At 44.3% G+C, this 13,128-nt stretch overlaps 1 protein-coding gene across 3 annotated transcripts in view; it reads left to right on the top strand.

The window, feature by feature from the left end:
* Positions 1-13,128, top strand: part of RNF38 (ring finger protein 38) — a 105,271-nt gene that overhangs the window by 59,152 nt on the left and 32,991 nt on the right. Inside the window, exon 1 of one of the 3 annotated variants that reach the window (XM_079330833.1) lies at positions 752-895. The exons of the other annotated variants lie outside the window; for them this stretch is intronic. The gene's annotated coding sequence lies outside the window, so the exon portion shown is untranslated. Of the gene's footprint in view, positions 1-751; positions 896-13,128 lie in introns of those variants that run through there. 3 annotated transcript variants of the gene reach the window in all.

The raw sequence follows: 13,128 nt of genomic DNA, 5'->3' as shown, positions 1-13,128 counted from the left end.
TCAACCACTTTTATGCCTAGTGAGTCATCTCCTTTAGAACCTTACTTCTTTATATCTAAAACAAACCACAGCAAGTGGTTTGTTTTCCTGGCTCAGAGCTGGGAAAAAAATTACTTAGGCTGAGGTAGAGAGTGCAGGGAGGTTTGAAAGGTGATAAATAAGGCGATAATATCTTATTTGAGGGGAAGAGCTGGAGTTATTAATTTCTGCGTGGCTCCGTTTGGTCCCGTTGCTGATCGGGGCCGCATCCTGAGCTCGTGTCCGCGTGGCCCCGTCAGCAGAAGGCTGATCCTGTTACTCCAGTGACTCTGCAAGGGAGGGCAGGGCCAGCTGGGGGTCGGTCTCCTCAATGGACAGAACCAGAGGACGTGGCTGAAGGTGCGCCAGGGGAGGCTCGGCTGGGACACGAGGAAGGATTTCTTCGGCGGGTGTCGGCACTGGAACGGGCTGCCCAGGGAGGCGCTGCAGTCGCCGTCGCGGAAGGTTTTTAAGGCAAGACTGGACGTGACACCCGGTGCCGCGGTGTGGCTGAAGGAGATGAGCCCCAGTTGGCCCCCGCGATCTCGGCGCTCCTCCCGCCTCAGCCAGCGCCGTGATCTTGCGAAACCGAAACTAAAACGGGGCTGGCGAGGCCGCGCCCTCACCGCGGCGCGCAGGCGCGTTGGGCGCGCGGGCGCGGACAAAGGACGCGCCGCGCCTGCCGTGTGTGACGTCACCGGCCAGCGGGGAGTGACGTCACGGGGCGGGGGCCGCGCTCCCGGAAGCGCTGGCGGAAGGGTCGGGCCCGGCCCGGGGCGGCCGCGGCGGCCCCGAGGCGCAGGCGGGGCGGCGCAGGAGGGGCGGCGCAGGCGGGGCAGCACCCGCGGGAGCCGCGGCGGAGGCGGCGGGGCCACAGGTACCGGCGGGGGAGCGGCGGGAGCGCGGGGCGGGGCTCGCCGGCGCCGCCAGGTGCCCACGGCTCCTCAGCCGGGGAGGGGAAGGGGCGATCTGCCGGCGGCGCCGGGCCGCCCTCAGAACAGGTAGAGGGGAGGAGGCCGTGTGGCCCGGGCCGGCGGGGGGCCGAGCTTCTTCGCCCGCGAGGTGGGCGAGAGCTGGGGAAGGGTAATTGTCTGATCTTGTTAGAGTTGCTTTATCTGCTTTGGCAAAAGGTGGAACTGGAGCGTAAAAATTAACAGACTTTTCAGGACAGAAATGCTCTGTGCTATTCTCAGGACAGGCAGGTTAATGTGCAAGGCGGTAGCGAGTGTTTCTGAAGCACTGAACGTCCTCCTGTCCGTGTAGTGATATGACGTCTCCAGGTATCTGTAATGCCCTTAAATTAGTCAAAAGAAAAACTGTTCAAGGAAACACTGGTTTAGCGAGCATATATGGTTTGGGCATCCGGTATTTTACACTACGCGTGAGTTACCTATTCCTAAGAAACACAGAGGGGATTTTTTTTTTTATGCTTGAACAGTACAGTTGTATCTCTTTTTCATTAGAAGTTTTTTAAACTAACTGTGCATTGACATCTTCTTAACTGAGTACATCCATTTAAAATTGCAACTGTGTAAAGCAAGTAGCTTAGTTATTATTTACACAGAAGTTCATTGAACTGGAAGTCATTACAAGGTTTATGAATGTATAGCATTTGCATTTTGAGGTTTTCAAAGGTAGTGCTTGAAGCAGAACGTGCATTTTCTGGGAAGTTCTTTACATGTAGAGTGGGGCAACTATAATGTTAAGATGAACAGGATTGCTAGAAGTCTGCCTTATTCAAGTGTTGAATAGAACTACATTGCACAGTTTGATTTGGTGTTGCTGATGATGTGCTTGTTCTTAAATATCATTCACTGAAGCAACTGCGTTGGTTTCATTTGCCGAATTTTTGGTATTTATCCACATCCGGGAAATCTTGTTATCTGCTGACCCAACAGGCTCCTTAGAATGCTTCTCGCAGCATTATATTACATTACCTTTCTTGCCTTCACGTGGGTATTGTGGCTGTGATATTAGAAACTTACTGTTCTGAGAGAGGAAAAAAACTCCATTTGGATACTAATGTGTGCTGTAAGAAAAAGGAGGCTGCAGACATTAGACAATTAATTATGAGATGGAAGAGCAAATAGCTTCTGTGGCAGGTTTCTTGTCTAGTGATAGTTCACAATGTTTTTGGTCTTCCTTAATCACCAAATCTCTGGCAAAAATGAAATGTATGCATACATAGAATAACGAGAAGAAAGTTCTCAGTGCATTGTTACTAGGAGTTACACTACTTGTGGAAAGTGTTAATTGTGAAAAGTTGTATGTAAATAAAAGGGTCCTAAAAAGTAAAGATTTCATGATTTCCTTTATCAATCTTACTTTGTTATCTCATGGACTTAATGAGTAGGTTATACGTCATTTGATTCTCATCTGGTTCACTTTGTGGGTTTTTTAATTAATAAAAGTATAATAAACACTAAACTGAATTGCATGTTGATCAGTCCTTGCTTTGTACCCGCAGTGGTGTGGAAGTCACAGTATGTAATTGTCTTTTCTTTTTCTGAAGTACAAGGATATGACTCAGAAACTTATATTAGTTGAATCAGTTACTGTTGTGATTTGTCACAACAATTTGTGAGGTTTATGTGTCAGCTTATCTAAATATGTTTTTTTAACACGGCTTATTGACATTGTAATAAGAGATAACTTTTGTGATTTGAAGTGGACTGCTGATGAAGTCAAATTGCTTTTTAAACTCTTTACTAAGAAAGTCTTTAAGAGTTGTGATGGTTTTTATGCAAGGTCTTGCTAAAATATAAAAATTGTGTGGTAGGAGGGAAGTTGCTTCTTCAGACCTGTCTGCTATTGAATTGTAGTCTTTTACTATGAAACTGGAGTGTTGTCATAAGTCAAAGCTGTCACACATGCTTGTTTGTAAAGACTACACGGGCTGAATTGCTGGGGATCTAATGAGAGTTTGTACGGAGCAGGTCTTTGACTTAAAAAGTTCTCATGCAGTCTTTGTGTGTAGCTTTACTATTCCCACCTTCCCTTGACTCAGAAGGATTTGAAAGGCCGAAATAAGGGTCAAGGAAAGATACAGAAATTTTTTTTTCTTGTTTTCAGTCAGAAAGTTGTTTTGACTGTGGAAGAGTGCTTCTCATGGGAGCGGGTAGGTTCCTCTTTTACTAAGCTCTCAAAGATAAGGAAACTTGTTCTGCTTTTTGGTGCCCTCTACTGATGTCACTTTGTCAGAACATTGAAAGCTGGTGCTGGTTTTGGCATTTAATGGCACTGAATGCTAACAACAGCAGCTCTTTAAGAGCAGTGCAAAGGGAAAGAAGGGAAAGGAAGCCCTTTTACATCTTGAATATTTTGGTGTTTGCCTTCCAGCTAGTTTGTCTGGATTGCACTGCAACTGTACCTCACCTGGTAGAAAAGTAAGTAATGCAGCATATATCTGACTCAGTGTCTTTTGATGGCATTTGTAGCAGTAGAACAACTGATTCCTTTGCTTTTTTCCTCTCAGGAAAATGGGGACATTCTTTCTTTAATGTCTGCAATTCGTAGTTCTCAGTAAATGCATTCCAGGTTTGCTCTCTTAGAATTTTTTTTCCTTGTTTATTTTCAGTAACTGTGCTTTTTTTGTATTTCCCACTACTAACTCAGGTGCTACAAAAATGCCCAGTGCTTCATGTGAGCACCACTACATAGGCTGTGCTTTGCTTACTTTCTGTTTAAGAATCTCTTTTATCTTATCAGTCTTGCAGTTTTGTTCCTGTTGCAAAATTTGTGAATACCTCTGTCCTAGAAAAACTCAGAAATTGCATTAAGTCAGCTACATTGTCTATACAGAACCTCTCACCTTAGCCTTGTGATGTGACTTTGTCAGCTTTGTTAATTTCTTACAGAAGTGGCCAAATTTTTTTTGTCACATTGCAGTAACTAACAGTAAATTGTGTGAGAAGGGATGAGAACATTCATGGCACAATTTATGGTGCTGCTGAGCAGATGCTCTGTCTGGCAGTCTTCATGAAAGCTTCAGGAGATGGCTTTCTGCGCAAAAATTTAGGACTTCTTTATTTAGGTTGTTTAGGTTACCTGTGTTGGGACTATTCTTTAAAAAATTTGTGATGGGATGGATATTTTTGATGAGCTCCTTTTTCAGAATTTGATTCTTGGATGATAATCTCTTGCAAGGAGATTTAAGATTATTTTGTTAGCAAGTGCTGAGGGAGGGCATTTTTGGTCTGTCTTTGAGTTTTTGTCTTCAGAAAATTGAATATAAAGCAAGATGGGAAATGAAGAGATACAAAAGATTAGAAAATTCATTTAAAATAGTGTTCTGGAAGGAACTTGAGAAGACAGATAAGTTCCAAGTGGGTGAGTATGGCTTTGGGAAAAACATTCAGATGTGGGCATAAAGGACCTGGTAAAACTAACAAACTTTAGTAATTTTGTATGTGAAACTCTGCTGAGCATAGATTACAGATCATATGTGAAGTTTTCTTCTTCTATACTTAATTTTCTTACTGTATCAAAGAACAGCCAGAGCACTTTTTCTCAAATTCAAGTACAGAGACCTAGTATAGTGTTTGTATTCTTTGGCTGTGCTTCCTATAAGTGAATGTTTTTGTGTATCTGTTGTTTGTTCAACACTGGGCAGGATTAGAGAATGTTTTTAAAAAACCCACATCTCACCAAACTTCTTATATGATTTTAAGTTCTTAATGCTTTTGGTTTTTCTCCTTATAAAAGCTGTGAGATAAGGTTTAAGAAGCAAGTGAACAAACCGTGGTTATTTGAATGTGTTTGGGGGAGTGAGGCTTGTTTCTTTGCATATCATCTAATGTGTATCAAGTGGTTTGTTTTTTATTTACCCTCCTTTGACTTTTGTGGGAATAGTCTCATTTTCTAAAGCAAATAAAAAGACCTACACAAGTAGAAGCTGTTTTTTGAAGCTGAGAACCTGCAGTGTTTTGTTATATAATCCTTACTTTGTTTAACTTAGCAGAAAATGCCAATTCTTTCTTGGTTTTGTAATCTCAAATAATTTGTCACTTGCATTGATGAGTGAGTTCTTTACCCATGACATAGCCTGTTTGATGACAGCCTCCCAGCATGTGTGTTTTGTAGGGGAAGAGGAACCAACTACTACTGCAGTAGTTAATATGTTTACAGGGCCTGTACTGGGTCTGACACATGTAAAAAAAAAAAGTTCTGCAAGCTGCTCAGGGTAAAAGGCGTGTTCAAATCCCAGCTCTAGTGAAGAACATTTTTGCCCCCTAAGCTTTTTAAAGCAACTCATACTAATTTAGTGAACTTGTTAATAAAAACTAAATTGCATGTGTATATTTAAATCATTTAGTCTCTAATATATAGCGCATAGTCTAAATAGGATGAGCTTTGAGAAGAATAATACAATATTTAGGTTGAAAAAGACCCTTAGGATCATCAAGTCCAGCCATTAACCAACCTCATACTGTCAAGTCTAGCACTAAAGGACATCCCTATGTCTATGCATCTTCTTTATTATCTCCAGAGATGGTGACTCAGCTACTTCCCTTGGAAGACTGTTCCAATGCTTGATGATCATTCTGTTGAAGAAAATTTTCCTAATACCTTATTTAAACTATCTTCAGTGCAAACTGAGGTAATTTCTTCTTGTCCTATTACTTGGAAAACAGATCAACTCCCACCTTGCTGCAGCCTTTTTTCAGGTAGCTATGGAGAGGGACAAGGTATCCTCTGAGTCTCCCTCCAGGTTAAGCAACTCCAGCTCCTTCAGCTGCTCCTCACAAGACTTTGCTGCAGACCTACTATGTTCCAGCACCTCAATTGTTGTGAGGGGCTCAGAACTGGACACAGGACTCAAGGTGTGGTCTCGCCAGTGCCAACTATAGGGGGAAGATCTCTGCCCTGATCCTGCTGGCCACACTGTGCTGATGCAGGCCAGGATACCATTGGCCTTCTTGGCCGCCTGGGCACATTCCTGGCTCATGTTCAGGGGCTGTCAGTCAGCAGCCCCAGGTCATTTTTGCTGGGCACTTTCCAGACACTGCCCCAGCCTTAGCACTGGATGGAGTTGCTGTGACCCAATGGCAGGACATGGCACTGGGCTTTATGAACTTTGACCTCAGCACATTGGTACCTCCAGTTCAGGTACATCTGCAGAGCCTTCTTACCCTCCAGCAGGTCAGCTTCTGTCCAGCTTAGTGTCATCTGCAGAATTACTGAGGAGTCATTTGATCACCTTGTCTAGTTTGTTGATAGAGATGTTATCCTGGGCTGGCCCCAGTACTATATCCTGTGGAACACCACTTGTAAGTGCACACCAACTGGATATAACTCCATTCACTAGAATTCTCTAGGCTCGGACATTCAGCCAGTTCTTTACCAAGGAGATAGGACATCTAAGTCATGAGCAGCCATGATCAGGAGTCCTAGATTGTGCTGTTGTTAGGGATAGCTCTGCAGTGTACCAACATGTAGTATTCTGTAGTGTAGATAAATATGTTTTTTTTAAATGTAGTTTAACAGAATGCTAATCATAACATCATGCTTGGTGACCCACTATGTTCTGCCATAGGTGATAAAGAATTTACTTGTCCTGGACTGAATTCAGGTTATTTAGATGATTCAGAAATGAATTATCTGCCCAGTGCGCCTCTCAACTATGATTCATCTGTCAGATGGATCACCACCTCTTACATCAAAAAGTAAAGAAGGGTAGTTTTAGGGGTCACTCCCTTCTGAGGGGAACAGAGGCCCCATATGTCGACCAGACCCATCTCACAGGGAGGTGTGCTGCTTCTCTGGGGCTTGGGTATGGGATATCACAGAGATACTCCCTGGGCTGATCCAGCCCTCTAATTATTACCCACTGCTGATACTCCAGGCTGGCAGTGATGAGATTGAAAAGAGGAGTGTCAGGGCAATTAAAAGCGACTTTAGGGCACTAAGTCAAGCGGTTGATAGGACAGGGGCACAGGTAGTATTTTCCTCAGTCTCCTTGGTGGCTGAGATAAACAGTGAAAGGAATAGGAGGATTCACATCATTAACAAGTGGCTCAAAAGTTGGTGTCATCAGCAAAATTTTGGGTTTTTTGGTCATGGGGCAACTTTTATGGCACCTGCCCTGCTGGAACCAGATGGGATCCATCTCTCAGTTAAGGGCAAAAGGTTTTTAGCTCATGAACTGGCAGACCTTGTTGAGAGGACTTTAAACTAGGTTTGAAGGGGGAAGAGGATGCAGCTGGGCTGTCTAGAAGCAGGCCCAAGCAGGGTGGTAAGCCTGAGTTCAGGGTGAAATCAGGAGCCCAGCTGAGGTGCCTATACACCAATGCATGGGTAATAAATGAGAAGAGCTGTCGGCCATGGTGCACCAGTGGAGCTATGATGTAGTTGCCATTGCAGAAACGTGGGGTAATTCATAGAGCTGGAGCACTGCACTGGATGGCTACAGGCTCTTCAGAAGGGACAGGAATGGAAGAAGAGGTGGAGGGGTAGCCCTTTATATTAGGGAGGCTTTTGATGCCATAGATATTGAAACAGATGGCGATGAAGTTGAATGCCTGTGGGCAAGAATTAAGGACAAGGCTAGCAAGGCTAACTCCTACTGGGAGTCTGCTATTTTCCACTCAGCCAAGAAGAAGAGGTGGACAACTTATTCTATAAGCAGCTGGAGAATGTTTCAGGATCATCAGCCCTTGTTCTTGTAGGCAACTTCAAACTGTCGGACATCTGCTGGGCACTGAAAACAGACAGTCCTGAAAGTCCTTAGAGTATGTGGAGGACAACTTTTTGATGTAGCTGGTGGGTGAGCCCACCAGGAGAAGTGTCCTGGTTTGAAAGGACAGGTGTCTGCCAGTAAGGGCAGAAGTTTCCCTTTGGAATAGAGACTTTGGTTCCACTCCCCCCAAGTATTATAATTGTTTGAATCAAGGACTCTGAGGCAGAGATAAGGGGGTGGGAATAACAGCTCTTTTACTAATACATCTAACTGTACAAGCAGAAAACAACAGCAGTTGTTAAAATTGCTAACAGAACAGAATAGGTAACTCGGTGTCAGTCCCTTTAGATGCAAGCACGCTGTTTCTGTGCTTAGTCCCAGCCCGGAGCTGCCGAGGGCAGGCGGGAGTGCAGGCAGGAGCGGGCGGCAGCGGCCACGCCGGTCTCGGGTGGGAACGGGCTGGAGCGGTGGCTCCTCGCTCACCGTGTGTGTCCAGGTGATCAGTTGTGTCCGCAGAGGCAGGAGGCTGGAACGGGGCAGATGCAGGGCAGGTGATCGCAGAGGGTCTGGCTCTCCTGTGCTCGGCCGCGTGGGCTGAAGATCCGGGCGTCCTCCTCCGAGCTCCTCGGAAACCCGAGTGCCCTCCCGGAAGCCTCAGAGGCCCCTCCGGGAGCTGCTGCCACCCACCCCTTTTGTCTGGAGTCATCAGAGACCCTGGGTGTAACCCGGCCAGCTCCATTGGCATGATAATGGGAAAAATTCTTTCAATTGACACAGTAATAGTAAAACACTCAACCCCCAACAAGATGGACTATGTTAAATCTGTTGTTTGCAAATAGAGATGGGCTGGTGGGAGATGGGGTGGTTGGAGGTTGCTTGGGTCACAGTGATCATTAAATTACAGAGTTCTCAATATTTGGTGAAATTAGGAGGAACATCAATAAGATTTTACACTGGACTTCCGGAGGGCAGACTTTGGCCTATTTAGGAGATTTATTCAGAGGGTTCCTTGGGAAGCAGCCCTTAAAAACAAAGGAGTTCAGGAAAGGTGGGTGTGCTTCAAAACAGAGATCTTAAGGGCACAGGAACAAACTCTCCCTCTGTGCCAATAGGCAAACGTTCAGCCTGAATGGGCAAGGAGGTTTTGAAGGAATTTAGGAATTAAAAGAGGATATATCATCTTTGGAAGGAGGGTCAGGTCTCTAAGGAAGTATTTAAGGGAGCTGCTAGAGCATGTAGGAGAAAAATTAGGCCAAAGCTCTGTTTGAACTAAAATGGTGACTTCTGTAAAAGATAATAAAAAATGTTTTTACAAATATGTTAATGGTAAAAGGAAGGGTTAGTCCAGCCTTTGTTCTCTATTGGATGCGGGAGTGAACTTAGTAACTGCAGATGAAGAGAAGGCAGAAATGCTTAACTCCTTCTTTGTCTCAGCCTTTAGTGGGAAGATGCTTGTCCTCAGGACAGCTGTTCTGGGCTGGTACATGGTTCCAGGGAGCAGAATGGTCTCCCTGTTATCCAGGAGGAGGCAGTCAGAGACCTGCTGAGCTGCCTAAATGTTCATAAATCCCTGGGACCAGATGGGATCCATCCCAGGGTGATGAGGGAGCTGCAGATGAGCTTGCAAAGCAGCTTTTCATCATTTATCAACAGTCCTGTCTCACTGGGGAGGTTCCAAGTGATTGGAAGCTGGCCAATGTGACACCCATTCATACAAAGGGTGGGAAGGAGGATCCTGGTAGCTATAGGCCAGTTAGCCTGACCTCAGTAGCTGGTAAGGTAATGGAACAGTTTATACTGAGTGCCAGCACACAGCACTTGGAGGATGGCCCTGTACAGGATATCAGACCCAGCCAGCAGGGGTTTGGGAAGGGTAGGTCATGTTTGACCAACCTGATCTCCTTTTATGACCAGGTGACCCACCTGGTAGATGCAGGAAAGTCTATGGATGTTGTACCTGGACTTCAGCAAGGCCTTTGGCACTGTTTCCCACAGCACACTCCTGGAAAAGCTGCAGCCCATGGCTTGGACAGGAGCACTCTGTGCTGGGTTAGGAACTGTCTGGATGGCTGGGCCCAGAGAGTGCTGAGAGTGCTGCATCCAGATGGGATCAGTCACCAGTGGTGTCCCTCAGGGGTCTGTGCTGGGGCCAGTCCTGTTCAATATTTTTCTTGATGACATGGATGAGGGTACTGAGTCTTCCATCAGTAAATTTGCAGGTGACACTAAGCTAGAAGCATGTGACAATCTGTTGGAAGGTAGGAGGGCTCTGCAGAGAGACCTGGAATGATTGGATGGATGGGCAGAGTCCAGTAGGATGAAGTTGAAGTCCAAGTGCCAATTCCTGCATTTTGGCCACAATAACCCCCTGCAGTGTTACAGACTGGGGACAGAGTGGTGAACAGGTCCCAGGCAGAAATGGACCTGGGGGTGCTGGTTGACAGCCACTGAACCTGAGCCAGCAGTGTGCCCTGGTGGCCAGGAAGCCCAATGGCCCCTGGCCTGGATCAGGAATGGTGTGGCCAGCAGGAGCAGGGAGCTCATTCTTCCCCTGCACTCAGCACTGGTGAGGCCACACCTCGAGTGCTGTGTCCAGTTCTGTTCCCTCAGTTTAGGAAGGACCTTGAGACACCTGGGCACATCCAGAGGAGGAAACAAGGCTGGAGAGGGGCTTGGAACTGAAACCCTGTGAGGAATGGCTGAGGGAGCTGGGGCTGTTCAGCCTGGAGAAAAGGAGACTCAGGGGTGACCTCATCACTCTCTACAGCTCCCTGAAAGGTGTCTGTAGGCAGGTGGGGTTGGTCTCTTTCACCAGGCAGCAGCTGACAGAACCAGAGGATACAGTCTCAAGCTGTGTCAAGGGTAACAGGTTGGATATTAGGAAAAAGATTTTCACAGAAGGAGTGATCAAGTGCTGGAATGGTCTGCCCAGGGAGGTGGTAGAGTCACCATCCCTGGATGTGTTTAAAAACTGGATGTGGCAGTTGGTGCCATGGTCTAGTTGAGGTGCTGGGGCATGGGCTGGACTCGATCTTGAAGGTCTCTTCCAGCCCAGTGATTCTGTGAACTGTGTGAAGGGGAGAATAAAGCCTTGGTATTAATTTCACCTGTGAAAATTTGCATTCACGTAGAAAATTCTGTAGAATCTGGAAAGAATAAATTAAGCATCATAAATAGAAGGACAGAACTGATACACAGGGTGACAGGAGCCCTGTTTGGTGTTGGAGGCTGCTATGACAGCTGAAGGACAAGGGTTGCAGTTGTACTGTGTGCCATGAGGGATGTGTTTTCTTCCTCATTCAGTAGCATCTCCTCAGAGAAAAAGGAAATTGGAAAAGGTAGAACTTAGAGTGCTTTACTTGTAGAATGAAGTATCTTGACCTCTGAGTTTTCAAGCCTGTGTTTTAAAACAACTCTTTTAAGCTATATCCTTTAAGACTGTTATTTTCTGGGGGTTTTTTGTTGGTGGTTTTTTTTTTTTTTTTTCACCAATAGCAGTGTGGGTATATTGAAGACCATTCTGTTGGTAACATGACAGTTAGGTTGTACTGATCAGATAAGTAGGTAGGTGGGCTTTTGTGGATTCATTGTGTAATTTCTAAATTGGGTGAAAGGTATTTGTTGGGGCTTCAAATTTTCAGCAATACAGAGAATGCTAAGCAATGTAGAGAGAAAATTGTAGTATGAACTGAGAATGCATAAAACTACATTACATACAGAAATTTTTAACGGTATGATGTGCTGATCAGATACTTCCATTTTTTGGTAATGCAGTTCAGCATTGTGATGACAAGTAACAACAGTGAAGACAGCCAAGTATGACTATGTGTTACCACAATAGAGATCGAGTTACTATTACTGCGAGAAGCCAGTAGTAATCTCACTAGGAACAGATGTCAAGTGCTGATTTGTCCTTGAGCCTATTGTGGACATCAGTTATAGTAGTGTGAGTAATGTTTTTATTGGTATAAGTACTTGGATGTTCTTTTGATGATTTGTCAACAAATACCACCAGTGTAACATCCATTCACACAAATAAAAGATTTCAGTCTTCACTGCTCAAGTGATAGCTCATCCATTTACATATGCTGTGTTTCATATGTGTGTGTGTGCATACTGTGTGCTTCTATGTGTGTAGTTTAATACAGGGAAAAAAAACTTGAGGTGGAAAGAGTGTGATGTTGGTTTTTTACTTGTAATGAATAAGCAATAGATTAAATATTCATCTTATTTATGGTGTTTTGACCACAAGTAAAGCAAGTCTTTGTGGGACTGTCCAGTATGTCAGTGTTTCTTTTGCAGCAGGAGCCCAGAACTGCACACAGTACTCCAGATGCCATCTCCTAGAACTTTTGCAAGAATTCTCTCAGTTTGGCCTTTCTTTCAGTCACCTGCTTTTTTTGAAACATTTCTGTAGTACTGCTGTGTGATTTACTATTGCATGCCTCAGGTCTTTACAATTAAACTTTGCATGGAGAATTCATTGTCAGTTCTGATTGCTGAAGAACAAATTGGCTTTTGTGCCCACTATCAGTAAATTATTACTTCATCCTGTTAGCCAGGAGTGAATTATGCATTGCCAGAAAGATTACTGAGGCATGTTCTTGGTACAGTTGTTAGCTATAGTTACAGCTGTAATTGATATATACCATCATTGCATTGAAAGACAAAAAAAAAGGAATGAGCTTGCGTCTTCTTTTTACCATGTCTGGTAATGTTGCTTTTGTTTTACAAATTGTGTTCTTTTACTAAATATGTGGAAAGTTCTGCTGTTCCACTGTCAGAAGGGCTCTTTAATTCACATTAATTACTATGAAACCAAATATATATATATAAAGCTGCTACAGAAAATTGTGCACTAGCAACCTGACATGGCTATTGAACACTGGATTCCATTTTAAGATGTAGTAGATGTAGTGGCCAGTTTTCTTCTCACCGCATGACCATATATCAAAAGCAAGTTAAAAAAAATATTGTAGGCTTGTCTTCAAAATGATGTGCCTTGATAAGCATTATTCTCTGAAATGAAATAACTTTATTCAGAAGTCAACAGACATGTCACCAGGAGGGTGGGTTTTTTAACTGCCCTTTTTTAGATTTTTCTGTGGCTGTAAGAAGCAGTGTCATGCTTAGTTGTTTTTTTTTTTCCTCTGTTTGTGGAATTTTCATCCCAAGTACTAGTTACTGATGAATTTTCTTAATTCTTGACAGTGTGAGAATTAAGGAAAAAAAAACCAGAAAAATGTTCTGAAGTGTGGAAAGAACTGATTTTCTTTTTTGAATGTATCTGATGTATCTGATGTTCAGTTCGAAACTGTAGAATACTTTGTGTGTCCAGGATACATCTTGAAATACCCGAAGTCCTGTGTGAGTTGCACTTTGCTTCTTTCACAGGAAAAAGGCTTCAAAAAGCCTTGTGTTTAAACCTTACT

Source organism: Erithacus rubecula, assembly GCF_903797595.1.
Source record: "Erithacus rubecula genome assembly, contig: SUPER_Z_unloc_1, whole genome shotgun sequence".
Lineage (NCBI taxonomy): Eukaryota > Metazoa > Chordata > Aves > Passeriformes > Muscicapidae > Erithacus > Erithacus rubecula.
Note: the sequence above shows the minus strand (reverse complement) of the source record. Positions and strands in the feature narration are given on the sequence as shown.